This window comes from Mus musculus, chromosome 13 (genome assembly GCF_000001635.26).
Source record: "Mus musculus strain C57BL/6J chromosome 13, GRCm38.p6 C57BL/6J".
Lineage (NCBI taxonomy): Eukaryota > Metazoa > Chordata > Mammalia > Rodentia > Muridae > Mus > Mus musculus.
In genome coordinates this window covers 53505917-53533273 of record NC_000079.6, presented here as the reverse complement: position 1 = coordinate 53533273, position 27357 = coordinate 53505917, and the positions used below count along the sequence as shown (strand labels likewise).

The 27357-nt window shown below is 45.0% G+C and overlaps 1 long non-coding RNA gene and 1 pseudogene across 6 annotated transcripts; one reads left to right on the top strand and one right to left on the bottom strand.

Moving 5' to 3' along the window:
• Gm34022 lies at positions 1-26465 on the top strand. 6 transcript variants are annotated; one of them, XR_873414.2, is made up of 5 exons: positions 2-59; positions 801-925; positions 11683-11837; positions 24299-24333; positions 25618-25761. It is a non-coding gene; the product is annotated as a predicted gene, 34022 (long non-coding RNA). The 6 variants fall into 6 exon arrangements; XR_382400.3 differs by lacking the exon at positions 25618-25761 and adding an exon at positions 26245-26465 and having other exon boundaries at positions 7-266; XR_382401.4 differs by lacking the exon at positions 25618-25761 and adding an exon at positions 25772-25909 and having other exon boundaries at positions 7-266.
• Positions 7142-7603, bottom strand: Gm5449 (predicted pseudogene 5449; annotated as a pseudogene).
• Positions 26466-27357: the final 892 nt, after the last annotated feature.

Genomic DNA, 27357 nt, shown 5'->3' with positions numbered 1-27357 from the left:
AGATCCCACCCCTTCCGGCTCCACGGAGGTGGCAGAGCCGGGGAAGCCCACTCCTTCGGGTTAGTCTTACCATGGTTACGTCGACATTATATTTTTGCTGTCGTTGGCTCATTCTAAGGTTTTCATCAGCTCATGAAGAAATGGGGTAAAGGAAACACACAAAAGAAGAAAAACAGTGAGTGCCAAGGTCTGGTGTAAGCTTTGACACAACTACAGGCAACAGAGGCTTCAAGCACCTATGTAAACTGATCGTCTCCGGTTACTTGGTATTCATCTATAGAAGTTTTCAATTATGTATGACTAATTTTGGACAAACTCATTATTTAAAGCAATTTGTCTCCTGAGAGAGGCAACACCTTCCTCTTCCTGCAAGGTGGGTGGGGGAGAGCGCCAGTCCCCATGCGCGGGCTTGACTTATTAAGCGGTCACAAGAGTTCAAAAGAGAAAAATGATGAACAGGTAAATCATCACACATTAAAAAAAAATCCTCCTCTATATTATCAAAATACAAATTAATTATAGATAAGATCAAACGAGTTCTCTTTAATAGATGGTCTTCCCAGAGAAGGTAATGAACGAGGCGCCTGGCCTGTGGGAAGGAAGTTAAAGGATGTGTAAAGAGATCCTTATTGGAGACACAGTGCCTGCCCTCTGAAGTATTCTGGGACGTGCAAATACAGATTCTCTATTGTACTAGATGCTAGCTAACTCTCCTGTGATCTCAGCCCCCTTCTTGGTACGGGGAGGGAGGGTGGACAGCACGTTCAATGCCTTGGTCAAATCTCCATCTTCCTGTGCAGTCAACAGGACGAGAAGCTGGCAGCCAACCTCCTTGCCACCAGAACCTGGCAAAGGTGTGCATACCACAGCCATGGTCTTAACAGGGCTTCCATTCTCCATCTTCCGAGCAAGAACCGCGGCTGAAGTAAGCCTGTGATTCATCTCCCTTGGGTGGGTTCGAAAGAGAAGAGAGAGAGAGTGGGCCTCCCATCCCCACCCCCGCCCCCAATCCTTTCTAGGCTGTATGTAATGTTAATATTCACATGACAGCAAACATTTTCAAAATAATAGTCCTATATACTTAAGGTTAATCAGAACGGGCGCCATCCAACTTGCCAAGGTAGCAATTTTCCTTCATTAAAGCCAAATCAAGAAAGAGAACTTGGAGATTCCTTAGGGCTAATTACAAGGTGTTAATAATAACAATATAATGGCAGCAATTTTCCAGCTTTGCTCAAACCCATAATCTGCCTGAGTGCCTCATAGGATTGTCTGTGAGTTTATATAAAGCTAAGTGTTAGTCCAAAAAAACTGTTTTCAGTAATTTCATTTTTACATCATGTCTCTCCTGAGTGTTTATGATGATGCGGTCATCGCTGGTAAAGCAGGGGCTCTTAGGAGGGAGATCAAGTAGCGACTTGACACTTCCAGGGCCCTTCATTTCCCTTGAAGTTCATCCTGGGAAGGGGAGTGAGTCCAAAGGCATGAACTTGGTGGCCTCCCATTGCCCAGGAACTTCAGGGAGTGTAGGCACAGACAACTCCCTCCTGATGACACAGCCCATTCCTTCGCCATGATCCAGTGACAGGAAAAAAGAGCCGCTGAAGGGATGGCTCTACGAAATTAGTGAAGGGAGTTTGGGGCAGCCATCTTTGTACAAACAGGTGGCATGCCACGGTGCTTCCGCAGCGTGCCATGTCTAGCAAGCGGAACCTGCAGACGGGAGCAATCTGTCTCTAAGAATACCATGAGGGCTCACCTCAATCGGCAGAATGTCCTCTGCACTGACCAGGTCCCTGATTGAAGAGTTACCCAAGACCTTTCTCCTCGGGGTTTGAACTCAGTCCATAATCCTTGATTTTTTTTCCCCAGACTCCAAACCACAGTAGTCTGGGGATGGGGACAGGGGGTGACTCAAAAAGGACAGTGCTTACCCTATGTGCAAGGCCCTGGGATCCATCAGCGGCACCACAAAGACATGGGAGCACAACAGCAGGGTAGGAAAGGCTGAAAGCCCAGCTGATGGAGGCTGCTGTTTTTATTCTTTCTATTCCTTTATTTAACTCATCTCAAAGCCCTCAAATGAATATACACTCATTTAGAAGAGACAGACGTATTTTTTAGAAGGGCCAGACACTCGGCATCTTGCTCTTTCTCTTTACACTGCCTAGGGGGGAATTCCTTCTCAGTTTTGGACAGGAAAGAACAAAATTGCCTGGTATTGCCTAGTTAGGGTCTGAAGCCAGCTTTTTACAACCAGTTTCTAAATCTAACCATAAAAGCTGCTGATGGAAACGCTGAAATGACTCGAACTCGTGTGGTTTCATTGACTTCGTAAGGATGCCCAGGAGACGCATCAAACCAAAGAAATGATAATTTGTCCTAATTGGGTTCGAACCACAGATAAACATGCACCATCTGGAGTTCTGCTCTTTGGGAGCTAGGAGTCAGACAGCAGCATCCACACTGCTTGGGGGTGAGACTTTCCTCCCTGGGACAGGAGGTACAGGAGAAAGGGGCTGCTACATCCTCATTGCCTTCTCTCCTAGCAAAAATAAGAGCTCTTCCTTCTGAAACTCTCCACACTCAAATGAGATCTCTCCATCACTGGACACGATTCGACTGTAAAACCCAGTGTCCAGAATGACCATAGAGGTCTGCTTGTCTCGACATGCTTAAACAGACATGATCCAGGGAGAACAATGAGCTTACTAAGATCACAGTTAAGCCAGAAGCAATAGCACATGCTCTACGTAATAGCACAGCACTCAGAATGCTGGAGTAGGAGGGTCACAAGTTCAAAGCCAGCCTGAACATCGTGCCAGAAAGCAAAGAGAGTGAGTTAACACATATTAAGAAAGGGGTCGATTTCCCCTCTTCAGTTATAGAGTACCTTTCATTTACTGAAATGGCTCCTCAGATAAACACCAAGTTTGAGAGGCCACACAAGGGCCTTGGAGGCAAAAGGCCAAGTGACCCATAGTCACAGAGCCGTGTGCACAGGTCTTTAGGCCAGAAAACTCTGGTCTGTGGCATCCTCAGCTAGCTGCCTCTAGTAGCCATCTCCTGTCCAGCTTATTAGCAGAGCACTGATTTTGAGTAGCACGATGTCCCTCCCCAGAGGATAAACCGTGAATGATCTAAACCAGGAGAGGACAAATGGCTACCACGGGGCAAGTTCAGCCCACTGTCAGACATCTGCATGACCCAAGAGCCAAAAATCAAAGAGTAATTATTAAACACTAAAATTATACAAAAACTATATTGCCAGGCCCTCTGGTTTTATTAGTGCGTAATCAAGCTGCTTTGCTTTTTCGGGGGAGTGAGAGGGTCCCCCGAACACGGGAGCTTCTGGCCCTAGAGGCAGAAATGCCTCCAGTAAACTGTCAAAAGTTGGCCACATTCAGAGTCACCCCTGTGATTTCCAGGGAAACAGGACTTAAAATTTTAGACAAAACACAACCATATATCTTCCAGTATACATGTATCGTAAATATTTGTTGAGAAATAGCTATACTAGGAAAGAATTTTTGTTTATCTAGTTTGATTTGGTTGAGGTTGAGAGTGTAGGTCACTGAGAAAGCATGTACTTAGCATGTGCTTAGCATGTGCTTAGCATGTGCTTAGCATGCATTGGACCGTGGGCACAAATTTTAGCTGAAAGGAACAGAGGGGAAGAGAGGAGAAGGGAGGGGAGGAAAAGAGGGGAAGGGAAGGAAGGAGTAGGGGGAAGGGAAGGGGAGAGAAGGGAAGAGGGAGATCAATTGTAACTGAGCTCATCTGAACCCTGTACCAGGAATCCTGGTTACTATGAGGTCAAGGAGACCATGGAAGGGGCATGCCAGGAGCCCAGAGAAGGTTTCACACCCGACAAAAGGGAAGAGCAGTTCACAGAAATCCTTTCCAGCCTGCCACCCCCTGGCCTTCCTTTTTTTTTTTTTTTCGTCCAACCTGGAAGGCGACCATGAGTCATATGGACTTGTGGCAAGTGTTTTGTATCACAAGAAAAACTGTCCACAGGTAAGGACAAAGCCGGGGAGAGGATCGCAGAGCCTGGTACCTCTGGGGAACTGCCCCTCCTATTAGATATTCTTTTCCTTGGGAGGAGGCCGGGGATCTGGGAGCCAAAGCTAGGGTCTCATGCATTCGAAGCATCTGCCACTGACGACACCTGAAGCCTCTGAGTCAAGTGTCCCTACACTGAAGGTTTATGAAGCTGGTTGTAGGGAAAAGAATTACCACAATATTTTCACATACTTCTATCTGAAATTTAGTAATCTCTTCCATTCTAAGCATACAACTAACTAACAGAAATATTAGAAGTACTTTGTCCTTGTCTTTAGAATTAGTCCTTCCTTCAAAAGATTCCAGTATCTGAAACAGAAATAGGGGAGACCTGGTCCACCTGGGATGCAGCAAAATTCCCCTCCATCTCCAACCTGTGGAGTAGAAACCAAGTTACCTGCTTTGCAAACGCATTGTGGAGGACGGAGGGCGGGATGGGTAGCCAGTTCAGGCATTCCTGTTCCACAAAGGAAAGAAACCAGAAGAGAAAAGCAAATTGCAAGCCCCCACTCTGTGACCCCGCCCACCGCCCTTGCAGACCTGTGGTGGGCTGGGACCCCTCAGATGTGTCCTCCTGTAGAGTCCTGGCTCTAACAGCCTTCTCTCATCCCTTTCTCTGACTAATGGTGCTGTCTGGCTCTGTTCATCTGAAGAACCCTGCAGCTCCAGCTGTGCTTGGAAGATTCACTGTCTGAGGAGAGGGTGCCCCACTGGCCTTTAAAGCGCTTCTCTGTGTGCCTGAGCTCTGAGCTCTTAAAGCACAAACCTGAGGAAGGTTAGCTGCACCCTTGTCGTTCTCTTTGGAGTATGTTTACTGTCAGCAAAACCAACTCCACATGTCTGAATAGCATCATTTAGCATCTAGATGTGCTAATATCTCAAGCCATTGTTCCTTGCTCCAGTTATTATCATTATTATTATTAATTTGCTTAACAATTCTTCCCTCCACTTTTTTTTCCTCTCACTTTTTCATCTTGAGGAGCAACAAGATAAAATAAAACAGAAAGCGCCTTCATACTTGGTCAAGAAATAGCTCCAACCGCATATCCATTCTTGTCCTTAGAGGCTGTTTCCAAAGAAGCATAAGATGCGGTTCACTTCGTGAAAGTAATTCTCTTTCCTCCACTTTCCAAAACCATGTTCCTCGTCGATTCCTGAATCCCTACCAGAAGCGTAATTATTGATTAACGTCCTCATTTTTGACATGGGTCTGAGGCTTGTTCCCCAGAGATGACCCATCTTTGCTGCCTGGTGTGTGCCTTCCTCCTTCTGAGTCCTGACGGCCACATTTTGGCTCACTCTAGCTGTGAGTTCTGCTGTTTACTTTCATTATTTAATAAGTTGTTTAAAAGTAAATACAAGGGGCTGGTGAGATGGCTCAGTGGGTAAGAGCACCCAACTGCTCTTCCGAAGGTCCAGAGTTCAAATCCCAGCAACCACATGGTGGCTCACAACCATCTGTAACGAAATCTGACGCCCTCTTCTGGTGTGTCTGAAGACAGCTACAGTGTACTTACATATAATAAATAAATAAATCTTTAAAAAAAAAAATTAAAAAAAAAATAAAAAAAAAATAAAAAAAAATAAAAAATAAATAAAAAAAAAGTAAATACAAATATTATGAATTTTTCTTCTCTGGCTTCAATAAATTGCTTGCCTTCATACTCTGATATATTTCATTTCAGTTTATCCTTTAAAAAAAAAAAAAAAGTTCCTAGCTTCATTAGACTTTCATAGTATAAGAGGAAAAAAAGTTCAGAATCCCAGTGTCAATTAAACAACAAATGGTGCTGCTAGGATTCAACGCACTCTCGTCAATTCTCCAGTTCCAGTCAGCTTGCACAACTGCAGAGTTCCTGATTCACATCCGGGTCAAGACAGACCTTGTGTCTAACTTCCTGGGTATGGACCTGAGACTGGTTCAGTTCATTTTCCGTTGCTATAACAAAATGGTGAGATTGGGCGGTTTAGAAAGAATAGAAGGTCTTTTTAGTCCCTGGATCCCGAGGCTGAGAATCTGTGGGGACCATGCCAGCCTTTGCTTGGCTTCTGGGACGGGCCTCGAGCAGAGCCTAGCGGAGCAGAGCAACACAGCCCCAGCATGGAGCTAAGCAGAAGAGCAAGTGAGCCCAGGCACAGTGAGGCTCAGCGGCAGCGAAAGCTTGGCTTATCAGAGCCTGCTCTCAGCCGGTAGAGTCATCCTGGTCCCTCTTAAAGACCTAATCAGCCATTTAGAGGTCACCTTCCTGTCAACACTGTTACTTGGGACCAAATTCCAGCATGAGTTTCAGAGAAGAATTATTGCTGAACAACAGGTCCACTTCCCCATACTCTAATAACTTTTCTCTTCCACTACCTCTGCTGCATGGTGGGCTGGAGAAGAGGTTAAACCCTTATTAAAAGTAGGTTGCAAAAAAAAGTGTGCCTACAGGATTCAGTAGGTGCCCACATCTGCTTCCTGTTCATTTTTGACCTGATCATGTTTGGGAAATGAATGACGGCTTTGCCTTAGAGGTCAGAGTCTGGAGGACACGTGGATACATCCTCACCCTCCAGTAGGCGAGTGATGTGGTGTTGGGGGGGTGTGGAGGAGAGAGACATACAGATGTGGAGAAGATAGAGAGATAGAGAGCTGAGGTACCCACAACAGTCAGGAGGGAGCAGAGAGAGCAACAGGAGGAATGGCATGTAGCGTGTGGACTTGGATTTCATCCTTCTCTCTACATCAGTCACTCTCATCCTATGATCTGTCTGTCATCCTATGATGCTGGGGGAAAGCCCCGCCCAGGACCAGCATCCTGCTCTTAGACCTCCAGCATCCAGGACTAGAATACACCTATCTGTGTTTGTTATCAGTGACCCAGTGTTGGGTATTCTGTTACAGGAACAGACCATCTATTCTATCTTCAAACATATCCTGAATCCCTACTAAATATCTAGCACTATGAACACCGGGAGCCAAGTGGTACTAGACAGCCGCTTTGGAATGGCAGGACAGAGCAGTGTGTTCACTTAAATGCCTGATTTCTGCAAACCTCATTCAGTTCTTACCACTCGGTGGGATTTTTTTTTTTAACAAAAAGCACAGGGTTTTATTTCTCGCCCTTTGGGCAGGGTTCTGCAGGCCTTTGCAGGGCAGGGAGCAGGCTCTACTTGCCAGCAATGAGCGGGTTCCGCAGCACCACGATGAAGGAGTCCCCATGCAGGAACATCTTAGAGATGTAGCAGTTCTTGTTGACAGGCTTGGACTTCTTCTTGCCCTTGCCGCTCTTGGGGACCTCAGTCCACATCTCCTTCACATTTTCCAGCACCATGTTGCAGTGCCTGTCAAAGGCCTTCACCCGGCCCAGCAGCTTCTTCTTGTTGCGACAGTTAATGAGCACTTGTGTGTTGTTCTTGACTGACTGCGTGAGCACTGAGAGGGGACCTGTGTTGAATTCCTCCTCCTCCCACTTCTGCAGCTCCTCTGGGGTCATCTCACTCTTGGGTTTATTGAGGAGACTCATAGTGTAGGTTTCGCTCGCAGATCACTCCCGCCGATTTTTTTTTTTAAGGACAGCAATCTTGCATAGTCCCTAGGATTCATAATTTCCAGAAAACCTAACTAAGTGCTAGGGAGATGGAGAAATTTCTAAAAGCTGTGTGAACAAGAAATAAGACCTAGGCCCGCCTTGTTCCAGAGCTCTGGCTTTTCATCATAGCCTGCATTGCCACATCTGGCCTGGTTTATTTGGCTTTGGGGTGTACAGTCAAAGCATGCCAGGTCCTCCGTGCTTTCTTCTCTGGGCATCGTGCCCTCTGAGAGCCACTCAGCATCTTTCTCTTCCCAACTCACACACGATCCTGACATTGAATCAGTTATACTACCTAATTGGTAGCAGCTAGTGTTTGAAGTCATTGCTGCTAAGAACGCCTTTGCTAAAACATACATTCTCCCCATGGGACTTTGAGAGGAAAAATAAGCAGAGGCATGGCTGCCTCACAGACAGACAGACAGACAGATGGACGGGGACACACACACACACACACCCGTCCTGGACTCAGACCATCCCAGCTCATTGACGTCAACACCAGGAGCTCTGTGGAGTTCACTGTATCAGCACCAGTACCAGCCCTGGAAATCAAAGGGAGCTATTTTGGGAACCGACTTAAGATCATTTTTCCCTTGGAGCCCTCTCAAGGCCAAAAGAGCAAATGCTTTATTATGATTAGATTGAAACAATCCCAGAAATTGGTCTGTTTATACACCTTGGCAGAATTTTTGAGAGAGTGTGAGAGTAATTAAATGTCCTTGGCTGAGTGGGTGTGAGGTGTTCCATTTACACCACCCCAGGGCTACAGGCAAATGACTTAGCTGAAAGGGAACCGCACTGGAAAACACAGAGCGGGCAGAACTGAAAACTCACACAAGCCCTTGGGTGCCCACTTCGGATCTGATGACCCTTGTGGGTCAGCCTCTGGGGTCCAGGTAGTGGATATACTTGCCTTTGGCAGGTACCTTCTGTGTTTTCTGCTCACAGTGGGCATGCCTGCACAAGCCTTTCAGATCTCATTTCTTTCCTCTGTCTTTCCCTTCCTACTTAATACTTTGGAAAGATCCAGAAAGAGGTCACTCTTTCTGTCTTTGGTTCACTCTTCTCAGCTCCCTCAAGTCCAGGTCACTGCTGTGTTAGGATGCTCTTCTGTTGCTTGGATCAAATACCTGAGGAAGCAACTTGGAGGAGAGAACTATATGGGCTTTTGGTCATGGAGGGTTGGGTCTGGGGTTCAGCTCACTGCATTCATTGCCTTGGGGACCACAGTGTGAAAGATCTGCGTCTGGACAGAGGGCTCAGCAGTTAAGAGTACTTGCTGTTCTTCCAGAGAATCCCAGTTGGGTCGTCAGCAACCACATCAGGTAGCTTATGACTGGTTCCCATGTCTCTACTCTCTGCTGGCACTGCACTCACATGCCAAACACACACACCTTTAAAATAATAAAAAAAAGTTGTTTTTAAGTAAAACCATCTTTTGCAGAAGGGCACAAAAACAGAAAGATACTCAATCATGGAAGCCAGGGGTGAGATGGGGCAGGTAGATGGAAGGAAGAGAGGAGAGAGAGAGGGAGGGAGGAAAAAAGGACAGTAATAAAATGAAATAGACTTTTTTGAGGTCACTCCCCCAGGAACCTACAAGGTCACTCCTCCTACAGTCTCCACCACTTTCCAATGGTCCACTAAATGATGAGCATATCAATGGATTAATTCACTGATAAGACCCAAGCCTTCCTAACCCAACACTCCCCCAGTCCCAGTTCTAAACACTGTCACAGAGAGACCTAGCCTCCAATAGGAAAGCAGGGTTGGGGGCTGGGACCACAGTACAGACCCAGGCTAGGCTCCACCCTCTCCCTTCTTACCCACATCTCCCCAAGAACATTGCCTTCTTCTTTGTTGGAGATTGTCCTTCCCCAAGGAGCCTTTCCACATAGGCTGAGAATGAGGTGAATGGAAGACTGGGGACCCTTGAGCTTTGACACCCCCATCAATACACAAGTCCACGTGACCCGCTTTCTCCAGGCCTCCCCTCTCCCTCCACAAAAGCCCTAGAGGATCAAGAACTTTGCTGTGAGATTATGTCGCCTAGCGATCTCCGAAGCTGTACTTGTAAAGTCTCACCACCATGACCACCGAAACATGAACTGCACAAGGAGGACACCAGCAGACATGTCGAAGGGAATGAGGAAAAGTCCATGAGACCTCTGCCATACACAAGGAACCTACAAGCAACCGAGGAAAGCCAGGAGTGAGGGGCAGTCCTCCCCAGGGAGGAGCACACCAACTGACCGCCCAGTGCCCAATGACCAGCCTGGAAAACAGACGTACATCTAAATTGTATGGACTCAAAAGTCATATTTAGGTATATGTATATGTATGCATACACAAATACATACCTGTATGCAATAACAATTCATTAAAAGAGACCACGAATTTGAAGGAGATTTGGGCAGGGTATATAGGAGGGGTTTGAGGGAGGAAAGGGTTGTGATTAAATTAAAATCTCAAGTGTAAACAAACAAACAAACCAGCCTGATTCTCACACTTGATCCTTAACACCTCCTGAAAATGTGTCAGGCCAAGAGGAGCCTGGATCTGCCTGCTGGAGTTCTGCTGTTCAGCCGTTCCCCCAGGCCTTTCCCTCCCCTCTCCCGGGCCCCTCTGACATTGGCTTTGAACTCCTTTGCCAAGTCGCTCATTAGTCTTTAGCAAATTGCTTCGCTGACACTTTCCCGGAGGATGTCTCAAACCCAAACAGCCTCTGTGTCTTTCTGTGCCTTTATTAAAGGATCTGGATCAAAGATGAGTTTAATCAGGGTAAGTTTGGTTTTTTTATTTTTTTATTTTTTTTGGAGCTTCATTTAAAGCAAATGAGCAACTAATTTTTTAAGACATTGCTGCTGCCATGACCCCTGAATGAGCAGGCAGGGGCTTTCTGCTGAGATGATGTGGCCCTCTTTCCTGGAGTAGGACTTTCATTGGGAAAGCACCTTGTGGAATTTGTGAAACACATCCTACCTCGCAGGCTCCTGCGTCATTCTGAAGAGCGAGTGAGAGGAGTTTAATGTTCTGCTTTAATGCCACGAGGGAAAAGGGTACCCAACACGTGTCATGAAGGCATGCACCCCAAAGTCCATGTGCCAGTATGTGGAAGAGGGAACTTTAGGAGGCGATCAGGATGAGATGGGGTCCTGAGGTGAGGGCCTCTTGAGGGGATTGGTGGCTCTCTATGAAGAGAGACCTGAGCTAGCCTGCCTGTTCCACATCACCATGACATGCCTTCTGCCTTGCCTGATGCAACAGGAGCCCCTCACTGTGTGCTGAGCAGGTGCCAGGATGGTGCTCTTGGATTCCCCAGACCACAACCACAATGTAAAGAAGTTTCTATTCCTTAGAAATGATCTGTAAGTAGTGAGTTATAACAACAGAAGATGGACTAAGACATAGTTAAAATTTCTAGGGCAGAATTTGGTGGGTTTGCCATAGGATTCCTTGGCTAATTGAAAATTATCAATTCTGTAGCAGACGTTTAAACGCATCTACTATGCAGTGATTATGGCAACGTAGTCTCTTACCTGTGTCGAATGTGAGAGAACAGAAATTGCTACCACCTTTGCCATTGCCAGAAATCAACTGTCACAGTTACAAGCATGTGGATCAAGCTGTTCACATCTGTGGTGCTCCACTGACCCACTTTGAATAAGGTCACAAACGTCCACTGCCACCCAGGCCTGCTGTCTTTTCTGGTTAGCGATACCTTGATTCTGTCCATTTGAACACCCTCTTGCTCTCTTGTCCTCTTCACAGTTCATAAAGGTTGGGTTCCCCAGGATGGTCCAGCCCAAGCCAATCCTAGCATCCCCTTCCCTTGGACATGGAAACTGTTTCCTAGGAGAGCTAAGTCCTAGAGATGCCATGTCTGCAGTCTGAGTTTGCCTTTGCTTTTTAATTACGGCCTCTTTCCTAAAGCAGTTTGAATTGTGTTTCTATAAATAGAACTAAATGAAGGGCTGGCTGGCAGGGCTTCGAGGCAAGATGGAACAACATGAGAGTGTTCTTCACTTCTCTATTTCTCTGGCAGATTTAGCAGAGCTTCAAGAACCAGCTCTCCATGGTCCCAATACACAGCTGACAGCATGACCCTGGCAGAATTCTTCATCTGCCGCTTCATCAGAAAACTGGGAATGAAGCAACTCCTCCTTCCAAGTCCACTATGACGGTTACATGCATAAACACGTGAGTGAAATACAGCCGTGGCACACACTTAGACTATATTAGCACATATCATAATCACTGGGGCCAGGATGCAAACCCTTCCCCGCAAAGCAAAGGCATCTTACCATTTCATGATGGAGTCATCAAAGCAAGACAAGCCCTTTAGTCCCTCAATATGTGTGTCCCAGAGGCCAAACAGTGGCTTAACCCTGACTCTTCCCACAAAGGTGGCACCACGATCTTAATCGTCAACTGGAAAGTGAATAAGGCACCTGTGACCTTTGGCTACCCAGATGCAAAAATCACCAGCTCCTCTCTAAGTGATATTTCACAAAATTTTAATCCCTTTTCACTAAATTGGCTCTCTGTCTCCATTAAAATTCATGTGGTTAGCCACTGGGGCACAGAAAATGTCGTTACCAAAGGAAGGTAGATAAAGTAACATGGAGGAAATGCTGTCTCTCTTGACGCTGCCTAGTCCTCGCCATTAGCTCCCGAAGGCATCTGCTTCGAATGATGGCTTTCAGCCCACACGGATAGTTACATTAGTCTTAACTCGCTGGGCCCTGGAGAGGTTTTGGGGCACCATATGTGAATCCCTAACAGGGACGGGGTTCACTGGTGAGACAAAAGTGCAGCCTTCATAGATGTCAAGGTGCTAGACACATAGCCCCGCAAAGCTCAAAGCTGTGCTGAACAGAACACAGAAACAGTAACCTAACCCTTTAGACTGCATGTGGTTCATGCATGGGTTGGCTCTATCTGCTGCTCCCACGTGCCTCTATGGAAGAGCATGATGAAATGCGAGCCCACCAAGTCCCTTACTTCTCTTGCAAAGGTCTGCCTCTCGCTCACCCTAGAAATTAACTCCTGCAAAATTGACAGAGTCAGCTTTTGAGTTCATCCCGGGAGGAAGGAGCCCACAGCTTGAGAGTCGTCCGTGCATACTAAGCGGCGGGTGGAGTAGAGCAATTATCTGGAGAATCTGATTGAGGTAGACAGCTGGGGCAGAGCTCTGGCTTCCCTGGCCCCAGGAGCAGTGAGCCTACTGTGAGCCTGAAGTGGACCTCACACCTGGGCTCTTCAGAGTGTTTCTTCCTAGGGAGGGAAAAAAAATGCCTTTCGCATCTACAGCATCGTGGTGTGCATGCAGAAGTTTTAATATTCTGATTATCCTGGCTAGAAACTTCCATCTGGGTCCTTGGGTATGCAGTTTGCCCACATTAGGGACTATTGACTCCAGTCCAGAAAGAAGCAGCAGCCTGACCCAGATTCTCAGCCCAGAGTGCTCTTAGGTAACTTCTCACATTATAGTTCATTCTGCTTAAGAAAAAAAAATAATATATTAAAAAGTTATAGGTTCTGTCATACTCCAGACTGTCCTCAAAACGGTCATCTGGACCAGCAAGCAGCATGTGCATGCGTACACTAAGCTGTGTCCCTGCTTTCACAGGAACGGCGGCATTCTTTAAAAACTGTCCCGCTCTTTTCACTGTCCAAAACATGTTATTATGGAAACTTGCCAAACCCGTACAAAAGTCTGCAGAACAGGAGAGCAAATTCCCCAAAGTCCATCTGTCAGCTTCACTAAACGTCCTTTCTTGGTCAGTCCGGTCTACTCTCACCCACTCCACCCCTCCTCCAAACTATTTTCAACAAATACCAGATAACATATTATGTTATCTGTAAATAGTTGGAGTTATATCTCCTAATAGGTAAAGGTTTTATTCTTATTATTGTAACCCGGGGCGGGAGGCCCCCATTCGCTGCTTGTCATTACTTTGTTTTACACTCACAAAACAAACTTGTCCCTATGAGCGCCGCCGCACATGACCAGTCCCCGCCCCACCCCCCTACCACAACCCCCCACCCCCACCCCCGCTGATCAGCATTTAGATTGTTGCCAGTATTTTTACTGCTGTTAAGCTAACTATGTGACATCGGTACTGACCACGTTGCCCCCGAATGCAGCCATCTACTATGGAGAGTGTTGCCGTCGGGACTTAAAAGCACTGCCCATTTAAGGGTTCGGTTCCCTAAGGAATGCTGAGTCCTCTTACTATACTTTCATTTTTTTCTTTCTTTTTTTTTTTTGTTTGTTTTTTTTTTGTTTTGTTTTGTTTTTTTGTTTTGTTTTGTTTTTTTGAAAATTTCAGAAAGCTCTCAGTTATAACTGTGCCTGGGAAGATTAGAAAAACTGTTTGGGTTTTAGACAGTATGTCGCTGGGGCTGGCCTGAAAACTTCTATGGCTTTGAACTAGAGGTCCTTCTACCTCAGCCTGACAGGGCTGAGACTGAGGGTATGGGACACCACACTCTGAAAATTTGATTTTCCTTATTGTTCTAGGCTATACGCATACATATATACATACAAATATACATACATACATATGCACATACATATATACATACAGTTACTTTGGAAGAGTAGCACCTTCAGGATGGCTCAGCAGATAAAGGCACTTGCCACCAAGCCTGACCACCTGAGTTCGAGGTCCAGGACCCACATAGTAGAAGAGGAGAAACAGCTTGTACAAGCTGCCCTCTGACCTCCATATGCATGGCATGTCCCCTGTCCAACACACACACATGTGGATAAACAAATAAATGTACCTTTTCAGACTTTTTAAATGTGGAAGAAAAGAGGCAACAAAACTCTTGTCACCTCACTTCTGACCAACCGTCCCTGTCTTGAATAGCTTTCCGAGCTCTGCCAAAGCTGATCTATTTTGCTGTAAGGATTAGCATGGTCTGTACCTTATTCTTGTATTATGTCTCTTCTGGTATGACCACGTGCTTTACCATCTGTCATTTTCATTGGCTGTCAAGGAGTCCAAAATTACATTGCTTCCTCCTTCCCCAACATCCTTTCAACGTCTAGTCTTTGTTCTGATCAGACAGTCTGTTTCAATCTGAGTCTAGCTAAGGGGTATGGCTGGCTGCCTGGCTGGCACACACGCCTTCACTTCTAATCATAAGTAAGGAAGGTGTGTGGGCACACGTGGGCACAGATTCTCAAATATAACCTGACAAGAAGCTCTGGAAATAGCCTCCCAGGAATCTCAGGAGCTTTGATGAGGCATATATTTACTGGAGTTGTGTTTCCAGACAGGGTGAAGGGACAGGACACATACTCTGTGTGTAGATAGCATCTACCAAGTAAACTCAAAAGAAATTGGGGAAAGAGAAGCTTCTAATCCATACACAAACAGACTCATGCTCTGGCTCAGTGGCGCATGCCTATAACTGCATCAATGCCAAGGCTGGAACAGTAAGGTCAAGATGAGAGGGGGAATCCTGGGATACATAATAAATAAACCTGAGACCAGCCTGGTCGTACAAAGCAAAGGCCCTGTGTCAAAAACTAAAACAGAACAGACCCTCTGCTCAAACCAGCTCCCTGGAAGCTTTCCTTATCTTTCCAAGGAAGTTCTCTGCCTCAGAAGTCTCCTAAAGACAGTTGCTATTGCTCCCAACTGGACCCCAGGGAAAACCTCAGCTCTGATGCTCTGGGGAAAATAAGTCAAAATAAAGAGAAGGAGATGTAGCTCTGGGCTTCAGTGAGAACTAACTACATGATAGACAGCCCTCCCCATGTGCTTTGTATAGGATTACAGCAGTGAGATTACATATGAACCCAGTTGGGGCTGGAGAGATTGCTCAGAGGTTAAGAGCACTGGCTGTTCTTCCAGAGGTCCTGAGTTCAATTCCCAGCAACCTCATGGTGGTTCACAACCATCTATAATGAGATCTGCAGGCATACATTCAGGCAGAACACTGTATCCATAATAAACAAGTCTTTAAAACAATTAAAGACTTTTTAAAAAGAAGACAGAAAACAAACAAACAAAACCATATGAACCCAGTTTTAATATCAAATCTACAGAAAATACCAGGTTACATGAGAGACACGGACCTGAGAGGCCTGGGGACTCTGCCTGTTCTTGGTTGAATCTGCAAAGAAAATATATTGATGCTTTATTCATACCTCCTTTGCCTCCCAACACCAGCACTGAACAAACAACCTTATAATGGCTCCATTTCCCTGAGATGTTGGGACTACACCTTGTCTCCTTGCTTTGTGTCACAATGGTTGAACTCCTGTTTATGCTTGCCCTTTGCACATAACTGGTGTGATGTCTTTCCTGAGCATCGACCACATGTCTGTCCCCTAACGGAAATCAGAAATATAATTAATAGGCACCTACTAGATGCATGAATTAAGATGTATCAGTCACTCGGCATGATGGCACAGGTCTTGGAGCCCATCACTCAGGAAGCAGAAGTAGCTGGATCTCTGTGAGACCAGCCTGTTCTAAATAGCAAATTCCAGGACACTCAAGGCTGAATAGAGAGACTCCGGTACAACATGAAGAAGGGGAGGACAAGGAGATGTGGGAAGGAATCAACCATTGAAATAAGCCTGGACTGAATGCCTAAGTCCTCCCAATTGGAATTATGAGCTAGGAAATGGTGGTGCACACATTTAATCCCAGCACTTGGGAGGCAGAGGCAAGTGGAGCTCTCTGAGTTTGGGGCAAGCCTAGTTTAGAGAGTGAGTTTCAAGACAGCCAGGGCTACACAGAGAAACCCTGTCTAAAAAAAAAAAAAAAAAAAAAAAAAAAAACCAAAGAGGGAAAAATGGTAACCGTGATCTGTTTTACTTTGGAGCTGATGTAGAGTCACCTATGATACTTTTTTAAAATGTGAGTTTCTTGAGCCACAACAATCTTGAAGCTAGGGTTTACTGCTGTAAGCAGACACCATGACCAAGGCAAGTCTTATAAAGGACTACATTTAATTAGAGTTGGCTTACAGGTTCAGAGGTTCAGTCCATTATCACCAAGGTGGGAGCATGGCAACATGTAGGCAGGCATAGTACAGGAGGAGCTGAGAGTTTGACATCTTCATCTGAAGGCTGCTAGCATAATACTGGCTTCTAGGCAGCTAGGATGAGGATCTTAAGGCCCACACCCACAGTGATACACCTGATCCAACAAGGCCACACCTACTCCAACAAGGCCACACCTTCTAACAGTATCACTCCCTGAGCCAAACATATACAAACCATCACAATGAGTATGTCTTGGCATCTTATACTTGAAGAACTACCCCCAACCCCAAATAAAGGTTATACATCATGGGCATCAGGCATCAGTATTTGGGAGCTTAAGATAGTCATGGGCCTGGAAGAATGTATTTCAGGTTCTAAAAGACAACCATTTCCAAACAGACTGCTATACCCAGCAAAACTGTCCATCACAATTGAAAGAAAAGAGTAAAATATTCTGTGCTAAAAATAGATTATAGTGATGACCATGAAGCTGGGTCTACATGAGATATGTGAAGAAAGAAGCTTTTATACTGACGAAAAATAAACCCATCCATAGGGCTGAAGGAGAGAATAAACCAAAGTAGTTTTAGAGTCAAACAAGAGAGGACAAAGAAAACACTAAACACCACAGTAATCAGCAGGATTCAACTCCTATCTTTCTATCACAACTTTAAATGTTTCAACTGTTAAACAGTTTCAACTCCCCAGTCAAGATATAGGCTTTACTTTCATCAAAAACTAGAATCCTTCTTTTTTCATCCAAGAAATGTACCTCATCATGAAAGTCAGACACTATCTAAGGGTGAAAGACTGGGGTAAGGATATTCCAAGCAAATGGGGAGAAGAAACAGGCACGTGGCTGTTCAAATATCTGACAAACAGACATCCAATGGAATTTAGAACAGATAACTTAAGGTCACTACCTACTGATGAAGGAAACAACCCACCAAGAAAATGCTACAATTTGAAACATATACACATCAAACAAAGGTGTGTCCAAGTTCATAAAACAATATTCCTAGAAGCAAGTTCACCAGCGAACAGCCCAGCGGTAGTAAGAAACTTCAATATACCAGTTTCACCAATTGAAACATCATCCCAACAAAACTAAATGTCTTAATTAGATGACATCAAAGGTTAAATGAACTCAACAGACATCTATAGAATACGCCATCTAAACACTGCAGAATAGATACTTCCTCAGGAGCCCATTGAGACTACTGTCTTTAACAGATTATATATTAAGAAACAAAGCAAGTCTTTTTGTGTTTTTTGTTTCTCAAGACAGGGCCTCTGTGTAGCCCTTACTGTGCTTAAACTAGTTCTGTAGATCAGGCTGGCTTCAAACTCACAGAGATCCATCTCCCTCTGCCTCCTGAGTCCTAGGATTAAAAGCATCAGCCACCACTGCCCAGCTACAAAGCAAGTCCTAACACAGAAAAACAGGAAAAAACTGGAAGAATTCCTTGTATATTATCTGATCATAGTGGTGAAACAACCCAGTTGTTTTTTGTTTTTTTGTTTGTTTGGTTGGTTGGCTTGGTTTGGGTTTTTTTTTTTTGTTGTTGTTGTTGTTTTTGAGATTAACATGGAGTTTAAACAACCTGCTGCTGAGTGATGAATGGGTCATTGTATAAATCAAGAGAGAAATTTAGAAAATACTAGAATCAGGGGGAAATGCAAACCCAACATATGAAAAATTATAGGATATAATGAAAGTGGTCCTAAGAGGGACAGTCATGCCTATACATGCCTATATTTAGAAGTCAGAGGATTGGAGCTGAAAGAATGACTCAGCAGTTCAGAGATGACTCAGCAGTTCAGAGTGTCTACTGCTCTTACAGAGGAATGTGGTTCACTTCCCAGCACCCACAGTAAGCAGCTCATGACCACTGTGATTCCAGCTCCATGGAATCTGCTGTTGTCTTCTGGCCTCAGCTACAGTCATGAGCACATACCCACACCCAGACAAACATACACAGATGCAACTTAAGACAGACAGACAGACAGGAAGGAAGGAAGGGAGGGAGGGAAGGGAGGGGAGGGAAGGGGAGGGGAGGGAAGTCAGAGAATTCTCAAACAAATAACCTAATTAATGCACATGAAAGCCCTGGAAAAAAGAAAAACAAGTTAAAGCACGAATCAGCAGATGGAAAGAAATCGTTAGGTTCAGGAAAGAGCCATGCAAAGAATCCTCCAAAGACAAAGAAGACTGAAAAATGCTTAGCTGCGCTAACCAGAAGAAAACGAAAGAAAACAAAACCAGTAAAACATAAAGATGAAGTAGGAGTCATTTCAGGAGATGAAAACAAAACCCAGAAAATTGTTGGTCATACTCCATAAATATGCATTCCACTAAATTGGGGCACCTAAAAGCAACAGATGAGTTTCCAGATGCATTTGAACTGCCAAAATGAAAACAAGATAAGATAGAAAGTTGAAGCAGATCTATAACAAGAAGCAAAATTGAATCAGTAATGAAAAATCACCCAACTAATAGAAGACTAGGCTCAGAGGCTCCAATGGAGAAAACTTATCAGATCTTCCAGGAACACTAATGCCAACTGTCTTAGTCAGGGCTTGTATTCTTGCACAAAACATCATGACCAAGAAGCAAATTGGGGAGGAAAGAGTTTATTCAGCTTACACTTCCACATTGCTGTTCACCACCAAAGGAAGTCAGGACAGGAACTCACACAGGGCAGGAAGCAGGAGCTGATGCAGAGGCCATGGAGGGGTGCTACTTACTGGCTTGCTTCCCCTGGCTTGCTCACCCTGCTTTCTTATAGAACCCAGGACTACCAGCCCATGGATGGCACCACCCACAATGGGCTGGGTCCTCCCCCCTTGATCACTAATTGAGAAAATGCCTTACAGCTGGATCTCATGGAGGCATTTCCTCAAGGGAGGCTCCTTTCTCTGTGATAACTCCAGCTTGTATCAAGTTGACACATAAAACCAGCCAGTACACCAATGCTTCCTAAACTATTGGATAAAAGAGAAAAGAAAGCACGCTGTCTAAACCCCTTTATGAAGATATTACCTTGATAATCCAAACAAAGACACAACAACAGTAAACTTACTGGCCAAGCTCCTTGATGATCGTAGGAAACCCGAGAGTCTGTTGACATTTCTCTCGCATCCCCATCAGATCCAGATGATAAGATTCTTTTGCTGAAGTCAATTATACACACTTTGCCCAACAGAAAAAAAATTGAGCTGGAAATGAGCTAAAAGCTTCCTCCCTACTGGCTCCTCTACTGGTGTGATGTTGGCACAGCTGTTTTGGGTGTAACCAATCACTTTATGTTTGGATTTCAGACCTGCTCCACAGAAGGAAATTCATGACTAATACTTTAAACCTGGTTAAAAGCTCCTGGCTGGGTATGCTGTCTAGTTTTGTGTGTCAACTTGACACAAGTTGGAGTTATCACAGAGAAAGGAGCCTCCCTTGATGAAACGCCTCCATGAGATCCAGCTGTAAGGCATTTTCTCAATTAGTGATCAAGGGTGGGAAGGTCCTTGTGCATGGTGCAGTCCCTGGGCTGGTAGTCCTGGGTTCTATAAGAAAGAAAGCTGAGCAAGCCAGAGGAAGCAAGCCAATAAGCAGCATCCCTCCATGGCCTCTGCATCAACTCCTGCCTCCAAATTCCTGCCCTGTGTGAGTTCCTATCCTGACTTCCTTTGGTGGTGAACAGCAATGTGGAAGTACAAAGCTGAATAAACCCTTTCCTCCCCAACTTGCTTCTTGGTCATGATGTTTTGTGCAGGAATACAACCCCTGAATAAGACACTGGGGAAGTCTTAGGCCCTAAAGGATTACCTGTTGTTGTAGTTTTATTAAGCAAACATGTTTTCAAGCTGTCTTCTAAGAGTTTGTGTTTATATTCATAGATTATTACTGCAGCCAAATTTTGTCAGAGAAGTGACTCTTGTAGTGGGATGTGGTTAACACAGAGACTCATAACTGGTACTGAGAATAAGTGGCTTAGAAATGCTCAAGCCTAAACAGGGCATCCCCGTAATGTCTGAGAATAAGGGATCATTACAAGGGTAGGACAGAAAGAATGTGTGATCCAGAGGAGGGGGAGGATGCTATGAAACACTGTCCTCTGGACAACAAGACTGTCCTTCTGACACACAAGCTCACAGTGGCTCTGGCAACCTACACAAGACTGAGACCAGCAACAGTCCAGCATGGTTGGGGGAGGGGCTTATAAGCCCCCACCCCCTCCCTGAGATGCTACTGGTAATGAAATGATCCTCCTGGAGAGGGAGACCGCTTTCACCCACTAGTAAGTTATCCGTGCTCCAGTAAATAGATCGTAATAATCCTCCTCCATGGCCATGCAAGAAAACCTAATTAAACTCAGTGAGTCACAAAAATAAATAAATAAATAATGAAAACCCACAACAACAAATATCTTAGGCAAGGTGAAAAGTCAACCCACCCAAAGTAAACTATTTTTGGCAAGTGAAGAATTAAAAGCTTTTTTTTTTCTTCTAGTTTTCTGGGGTTTCGCTTTAACTTATTTTACTTTTATTTTGGTTTTATGAGACAAGGCCTCTTCTAGCCAAAGCTGTCCTTGAACTCCCGATCAGCCGGGCTCGCCTTCCCATGTGGTGAGATTATAAGTATATACCACCCTGCCTGCCTTTGGTCTTTCCATAATGCTGCTGTAGGCAACATCCTATTTTTTTACAGTCAACAAAGAGAGCAAACAAAAATAATAGGGAAGCTGGTGTATTTTTAAAAGGATGGAGGGAAATGCCAAGCCCACAGACAAACATGGCTGTTGGAAATCCAACATAAAGCTGCAGCTGGCTTTGGTAACGCAGTCCTGTAATGCCAGCACTTGGAAGACAGAGGCAGGAGGATACCAAAGAACCCTAGGTCAGCCTTATTAACCTAGTGAGCTCCAGGCTATTTGGGACCATACAGTGAGGCTCTATCTCAAAAACAAAGCAAAACAAAATGCATCTCACCAGAGGAAGGGAAGCCAGGCCTGGTGGGATGACTCACTCTCTTCAGGTTCCTCTCTGAGGCTGCTCTCCACCCCGCCCTCTCTGTAACTTTTTCAAGTTTATCAAAACCCACATCAGATCTTCTCTCCATGAGTAATTTGGGACAGAGGCCCACTTAGTAGCTCAACAACGAAAACCCAGTCATCTTCCACAGGCTCTCTCTGTGACACAAAAGCCACTTACTAAAGGTCTATTGTGGACCAGCTGCCTACTAACCTGTGATTTGTTACTTGGGGAAAAAAAAAACAATCAGCCTAATAGGGGTAGAAATTAAATTCAATGAAACTTTAAGTATATAGTTTGTTGGGTTTGCAAAATACGCATAGCAATCAAACCACCACCATTCCTGACTGAAGAGATGGCTTAATGCTTAAGAGTAAGTGTTGCTCTTGTAGAGCTGGGTTCTATTCCTAGCATTCCCATGACAGCTCACAACCATCTGTAATTGCAGACTCAGAGGATCCAACCCTCTTTTGACTTTGTGCTGGGCACAACACACAGGTGGTACACAAACAAACACACACACACAGAGGAAGACAAAACATTCATATACTTACACAAAATAAATCTAAATTTAAAAAAAAAGCCATCATCAATACATAGAATATTTCTACTCCCACAGAGTAACCTGCCCCTTCCCAGAAGGCTTCCACTACCCACACCAAGGTCACTCTGGTTCTGATTCTAATTTGCATCATAAGCAGTTCTCACTTTTGAACTCTGTCTAAAGTCATGCATTGTGTACACTTCTATATGCGTCTCTCGCTCAGTACTATGTCAGAGTGCAGATGGACCTGTTCCTCCCCCTGCCAAAGTGTTCTGGTAAATGAAAAGAGACAGCTCCGGGGGCATTCTGCCTTAGCTTCCATCTGGAGAATTCTAAGTTTAGAACAAGTACAAAGACTGCTGTTAAAACATTCTGCTCAGCCAGGTGGTAGTGATGCACATCGTTAGTCCCAGCACTCGGGAGGCAGAGGCAGGTGGAGCTCTGTGAGTTCCAGGCCAGCCTGGTCTATAGAGTGATTTCCAGGACAGCCAGGGCTACACGGAGAAACCCTGTCTCAAAACAAACAAAAAACTAACAAACACCAAAAACAAAACAAACAAACAAAAAGCAGGCAAACAAACAAACAAACAAAACCACTTCTCTGTATAGTAAAGTATTCTGCCCTTTAAAGGCATGAAATCATAATGTGCCATGCACAACAGTGGACCTAGAGGTCATTACACTAAGTGAGATAAGCCAGATACAAAGCCCAAGGACACAACTTCACTTATAAGATGGGTGTAAAACCGTCAAACTGGAACAGCACAATCACAGAGCAAAGGGAAAAGGAAGATGGAGTCTTGGGAAATGGGTAAGTTTTAGCGATCTGGATCGCATGATGTCCATGCATAATGACTAGGGGAAAAAAATAAAGAAAAGGCTTTAAAAATAAGTGGAAACCATCCAGGTGGCCACCCATTGATAAGACAGAAAGTAAAATGTGATATGTCAATGGTAATGGAATATTATGCAGCAATAAGAAGAAATGATGCTTTAGAACACGCCATAAAACAGATGAGCTTTACAAACAGTATGTTCAGCACTAAGCTAACCATTGAAAACCATACACTGTGATGTTCCATGGCATGAAATGTCCAGAAAGAGCAAATCCCAAGAGACAGGAAGTGGACTGATACTTCCTAAAAGCGATCCACCAGCTACCGATGTGTAAACCATTTTTTGTTGTTTGTCTTTTGTTGGTTTGGCTGGTTGGTTGGTTTTTGGTTTTGGTTTTCTGGAGTGACAACCATGTTTTCAATGGTTGTGGTGAACATGCAAAAAGCTATTCGTCACAGATTCAAAATGGGCAGATGGTACTGTATGCAAATCACACCCCAGGAAGCTGTCTTCAATTCCTTTTTAAGAAATCATTGTCAGACAGGTATGATGACTCGTGGTCTCTGAATTTGGGGTGACAGGCAGATAAGATCATTGTAGGTTCAAGGTCAGCCAAGCAAACACATTGATCTCTAGTCTACCCAGGACAGCATAGAAGTACCAAGAGAACAGAAATAAACTAAAGTAAATGAACATCTTTGTGGGTTTTCAGCCTGTTCTCTTGGCTACATATCCAGGAACGAAGGCACTGCTTGAGTTGATCTCTACAGGCGCTCTCCTGTCTGCTTCCCGGAATGAAATGGTCTTGTCAGCCAGCTCACCACCAGCAACTCACGGGAGTTCTGAAACTCCTAGGCCTGGATGTTTGGTACTGTCTTGCTATTGTAGACAGTTTCTAAAGAAAAGATGTGTGCCTTTGAACAAGACAGAATTGTCTCTGCCTTTGGGTCAGGTTAAGACAGATGAACCATGGTGCAGACAGTTAGGGTAGGTATATAATTTCTTGTTTTTTAATCAGAAGAACAATATGTCAGATTGTGTTCTTAATAATTGTTTTGTAAGGGGCATGTACGTAAAAATGGTACAAACCTTAAAAGTACAGGTCAGCAGGCTTCTTACTTATTTATGCATCGTCATGAGATCATGGCCAAGTCCCCCTTCGGTTCTTGGCCATCTATTCCCCAAGAGACAACTCTGGTCTCGCTTTTTCATTCCGCTCTCATTCTCTCTCTTCTGCAGGTGCAGAAGAATGGAATCCTCCAGCGCACTTCCCTGTGAGTAAGCCTTTTGTTAATCATCACAGTAGTTTTGAGATTTGTTCATTCACATTCATCTCCCCCCTCCCCCATTCCTATCTACTATGGAGGAACGTACAGCTTTGCATGCACTGGTCTGCTTCTGGCTTGCAGCTACTGCCTTGTGCTCCTCGAGAAAGCACGTGGTGCTCAATCCCGACAGACACGGATCTGACATGTAGCATTTCCTGCAGGCAGGTGTGAATTACGATCACCTCACTTCTAGGCCAACATGAATGGCATCAGATTTTTTTCCATTCTGGCCATTCGTGCGATGGTACGTCATTCCTCGGTGCTTACGCACGTTGGAATCTTCTCTAGGGCTTGTCTGCTTGCTAGCCATTCACAAAACTCCTTTTTGGTGACGCGTCCAGAGCTGATGCTCCCGTCTCCGCTAAGTTGCTTGTCTTTTTCTTGTTGAGCTGAGAGCGCTCTTTATATATTCCACTTCTAGCTCCTATGTCAAGCACATGTAGCATGGATACTTTCTTCCAGTCTTTGGTTAACTGTTCATCTTCTGAATCATATCTTTTAATAGTGATCTTTATCTGGTTTGCTTTTGTCTGTTAGGAAAAGGGTGTTTCACAATATTGGTGGGCTTCGTTGTTGTTTTGTTTTTGTTTTGAAACAGGGTTTCACCATATAGCTCAGACTGACTGGAACTCCCTACATAGACTATTCCGATCCTCTCATGTGGCAAATTATATATATATATATATACATATATTCTATTATATATACATATATACATATATATAGTATGTGTGTATATACGTGTGTATGTGTGTATATATGTGTGTGTGTATATGCATGTATATATACACGCATATATATGTATGTATATGCGTGTGTGTATATGTGTGTATATCAAGCTGGCCTCAAATTCACAGAAATCTATCTGCCTCTGCCTCTCCAGTGCTGGAATTAAAGACACATGCCACTACTCCCAACTCACACCTTTTCTAAAGAAACAAGTGTTTCAGCTCCCACTTTTCAGAATGAATTAATTCTATCCCCAAAGCCACAGGCTTGGCCTTCCATTTGCAGAGCAGTGGGTGCACCTCTCACTCCCGCTCAGCCTCTATTCAACAGCACGTTTAACTTTCAGAACCAAAGGCGACTTCCGGGGTGGTTTGTTGTAAATACACTGTTTGATATCAACAAAGACCAGCTAAGCTTTAGGGTTCAGAAGTAACCAGCTGGGGCTTCTTGCCTACGGGAGAAAATAGAAATACTGAAGGAAGAAAATGCCCTCCCCTCCAGGAAAAGGATAAACCCTCCACCTACCCTGCCCTGCACTTTCTGATGAGAACACCTGATCAATTAGCATCGCTGTTGTCAAAACTTGCTCCCCATCAAGCAGGAAAGCCTCGGGCAGCTCATCTTGGCGCAATGCCTCCCCCCCACCCCCCCACAGGCTGGGTTTCATGGATTCATCTGTGCAAGAAACACCGTGTTCTCTCTCCTGGATGATGCTTCTTCACCCCAGATGCAAAACCAGAGGCCTCTTATCTGGCACTATTTATCTCTATGCTAATAAAGCGCCTGTCTTCGGAAAGAGAGCTAGAAGCAGTCTGCTGTTGTCTCTTGCACCCAACCACTGGGATGACTGGCTCCTTCCTCCCTCTGTCCCTGGGCCTCATATTCCAGGCCCCTTATAAGGATGATCCCCAGAAATGGTTGCAGCCTTGCTTTCTCTTTCCTCTTTCAAAAGCATAAGCAGTACTGGGCGATTATCAGTCTCCTGGGACACAGGCAGAGCAGCTCTGGTGGCACCTTTTGTTGGTGAGAAAACTGGGTTCCCTAGCCAACAATGACTAGTATTTGTGAGCCTCTTTGGTTTGGTGATGCAGGACTTGGTAATAATGTTATTGTCTGCTTTTTATACAGGGACAAGCTGAGGCTCACAGGTGATAGAAGCAGAAATTGCATAGCTCACCACTGACAGGACTCAAGGCAAACTTCAAGCCACTCTCTTGGCCATCCTCATGTGAGGGGTGGGAAGTCTCTCTAAAGGCAGAGGCTGAGGTACTGGCTGGGGGCTCGGAAGCTCATGTTGCCCCCTGACTCCTATATGAGTTCTCAAAAAGTCTGAGTTGAGCCCAAAGAGACCTGCCTTGTTCTGAGGTTCCTTGTTCTGTGCTATGAGCAAAAACACTAATGTAAGTCAACAAATAATAGTGTGAATTCTCCCCCACAGAAGACCAGGGGAATGATAAAGGAAGCGTTCACTGCATGTGATCTGTCAACTGGTTGAAAGTGAGGTCACTGTTGTCACTAAGATGCCTGTAGGGCAGCCCATGATCCAAGCTGGCAAAAGAAAATCAGCAAAAGGACAATCAACATTAATGGCTTGTGAGCATTCTGTTTAAGCTCCGCCCCACAGTTACCTGGCAATAGCCAGGTAGGCTTGAGCCACTATAAAAGGGACTGCTTGCCATCTCCTTGCTCTCTTGCTCTTCTCTTGCTTCTCTTGCTCTTGCTTTCCCTCCCCCCTTCTCCCCCACTTCCTTCCCCCACCCCCACGTGCTCATGGCCAGCCTCCTCTCCTCTCCTCTCCTCTCCTCTCCTCTCCTCTCCTCTCCTCTCCCTCTCCTCTCCTCCTCCTCCTCCTCCTTCTCCACTTCTTCTCCTCCTTCTCCTCCTTCTTCTCCTCCTCCTCCTTCTCCTCTTCTCCTTCTTCTTCTTCTCCTCCTTCTCCTCCTTCTCCTCCTTCTCCTCCTCCTCCTCCTTCTCCTCCTTCTTCTCCTCCTTCTCCTCCTTCTCCCCCTCCCCCCTCTCTCTCTGCCTTTTTCTGCCTCTACTACGCTCTTAACTCTCCTCCCCATGCCCTAAATAAACTCTATTCTATATTATAGAATGGCTGGTCCCTCGGGGGGGGGGGTAAGGGATGCCTCAGCATGGGCCAGCCGAGGTGCCCCTTTCTCCCGTACCTGACCATACCTCCATAGAACATACCCCCCCCTTTATCTTTTTATAAACACATCAATTGCAAACAATAAA